The following is a 3,045-nucleotide window of genomic DNA, read 5'->3' as shown; positions in this document are numbered from 1 at the left end:
GGAGAACACACACACATACACACACACCCAAGTAAAGTCGCCGTCGTCATTTTACATGAAACTGTTCAAGTTTCTCCAGGCGTCGCGCCTCGCCATTGAAATGCAAGCGGCGTGCGTGCAAAGTTATTATTGAAACAATAAGTGAGTGTATGTGCGCATACTTATGGAATGCGAGCATGGAGCCTGGCCAGCGGATTGTAAACAGTTGACGGCATTGACTTGTTAGTCTTATTTATGGCAGTTGAGTGTGTGGATACTTTAAGTGCTTCATTAAATGCACATTTCACGTGCAAACTTAATACGAAGCTCGCTGGCTGCAGTTATTGCCGCCGGCTGCTGTTGACAGACCTCGTTGCAGGCCGCGCCTGGACAGCCAACGTCCACTATGTCACTAATTACGAACTGATGTTTAGTTGTTGGCCGTAGACGCTGTGGCGCCAATGACAAAGTCCACTGACGGCTGCGATGCTCACTAATCCATTACCAGCGTCATTAATCTAATAAGTTGCTGTTGTTGTTGGTGTGACTGTTGTTGCTGTTGCTGTTGCCTTTACTGTGGCTGTTGCTGTTGACATTGCTGTCGCCGGTGGCACCACGACAGCCTCGTCGATTCGTGCTTCACTTTACCTACACATGTCGGCGACATGGTTCACGTGCAATACATCGATGGCAGGCCCTGCCGTAGGCTATCAACTTGGCATCGGCTATCTATCCTTGATTTACACATTTGCTCGGGCATAAATACAGCTCGTTGCTAACTTCCAGGCATTCGATGTGCAACATTACGCACCGGGCAAAGTGCAAAGTTGCTTGGCATTTACTTTGAATTAATAAAGTTTCTGCCAAAACTAACTTGGCCAACTGCGTGGGTGTGTGTGTGTGGTCACAAATTGCATTTCTTGCTTCGATAAACATGCTAATGCTGATTGCAAATATTCTACACAAACACGCAACAATTTCGCACAACAAACAAAACATTTGAGTTACTAATCCGTTGCAGAATTCAAACAACTCTCAGCAGAATTCATTCGAGCTGTTTGCCTGTGTTTTCCAACCAAATATTTTGTCGCCAAAGGCATTCCTTTAATTTAGTTTTAGATTCAACATTTTCTTTCACACGCACACACACACACAGAGAGAGCCAGGCATTTCTACTTATATAAATGAATACATTTTTATACGTAAATCCGAGTTGGTTTTTGCCACTCGTCGTTGCCATTGCTCGCTGGGCTGGCTTTGTTTGGTTTTTGGGCTAAAAGTTGTTCATGGCAAACTTCTGGCCAGGCGGCAAAACAAAGGCGCAAATTGCAGTTGCAATTTTTGGTGGTTACTGCAGCAAATACATGAACATCTAAATATAAATATATATACAAACTTATTATATATATATATCTAGATATCTGTGTAGTTTCCGCAGCGGGCTACGTAAAATTGAAGCATTTCCGCTGTATTTACAAGCAAAAACAACAACGAATTTTCGTAGCCGTTTCTTTACCAACTTTTGTTGGTAGTTGTCGCTGTTGGTAGTTTGTGAAAAGTTTCAGTGCTTGGCTCACGACTCAAGCCTGAAGTCTCGATTTCTTTGATGAAGACAAAGCAAAAACAAAATTGAGAGAAAAAAAAAAGTAAAAATTATATTCCTGCGGCGAACGGCGCCTTGTCCACTGGCAGGACATTTCCTACTTTCAGGCAAGCGCCCCTATCCAAAAAACAGCAAAAACAACAACAACAACTCGAAAACAATTACAGCAACTAATAAAGAAACATTTAAAAAGCAAAAGTTTGTTCCATAACTGTGGGGTTTACCGAGTGCTGCTGGGTCGAGCTGTTGTTTCGACACACTTTAAGGACTCGCAGACCCAACCAAGCTCCTCCCATTCGGAGAGTTTTCGATCTCGCTGGCAGTACATGAATAAGCAATTACAAACTTGTTATTAAAACGATTATGCAAAATGTTTTTGGATGCCTGCAACGCCAAATTGAAATGAGAGTGGACTGTTGTGTTGGCCAGTGTAGTTTAGCTGCAGCGGCGAGATAGTTTCCAGCCCGCCCGTTGCCCGGGGCGTATACGTAATATTTGGAGTGCAGAGCCACGGCGAATCGTGTCATTGTTACCCTTTGCCAGCGCCGAGCTGAGCAAATGAAACCAAAACGCAAACCGCTGCCGGTAAACTAAAGTGCGCAGGCTAACTACGCTTCAGTTGTCCATCTGCCTAACCGCAGCGACCGCTGCTCAATTTCAATTTGGTTGCCGTCGGCCAAATGCACGCAACCTTGTGCTATTTGCCCACACACACACACACACACACACACAGACAGTCAGAGCTTAGTTGAGACTTTCCTGATGCCTACGCAGGAGCGCGCTGTGCGCACTGTGCGCACTGAGCAGCTTGTTGAGCCCCGCTGCCACTTGGTTTATTTTAATTAGTGTAAAAAAATACAGAGCCAGCGCACGCAATGGAGTGGCCCACTTTGCTCACAGCCGCAGGTTGTCCGCTCGGCCGGCCACTGACTGAGCTGCTTTGTCAAGCGGGCCGAGGCTGCGCTGCAACAAAGATGTGCAGTCGAGCATGAAAGAAGGCGAATGCACAACGCCCTGCCTGGCTCTACCACTGGCTTCTAATGGGCCGCACGGAATTGACTTGGCCGGGTCCAGGCACGGCAGAGCAGGGCAGGGCAGGGCATGCCGTAGTCCTATTGTCGTAATGAGCACACCGCAATTTGTGTCGTATGCTTTTGCCGCTGCGGGCCGTTTGCCATTCATTTGGCAAAAACAACAATTAAATGTTTTCGTAATGGCCATCATCGTCATGGCTCCCAGAGCTGTCTCCCTGGCCAACAATTTTACTATTGTTTTTGGGCATTTTATTGTTGTTGTTGCTGTTGCTGCTGTTGATTCTGCTCCACTGCTGCTAGGAAAATAATTGGTGTGCAAATATGTAGCTAAATTACAACATTTTGTATTTACTTTAGCTGGCCAAGCCAACGGACGACGGCCAACTGTGAAGTGGCTGCCCAGTCAAGGCTAACGTCATCCGAGCACCA

Source organism: Drosophila navojoa, chromosome 2 (genome assembly GCF_054131105.1).
Source record: "Drosophila navojoa isolate 15081-1374.11 chromosome 2, UAZ_NAV_1.0, whole genome shotgun sequence".
In the NCBI taxonomy this organism is placed as follows: domain Eukaryota; kingdom Metazoa; phylum Arthropoda; class Insecta; order Diptera; family Drosophilidae; genus Drosophila; species Drosophila navojoa.
The sequence above is the reverse complement of the archived record's forward strand: the minus strand, read 5'-3'. Positions refer to the sequence as shown.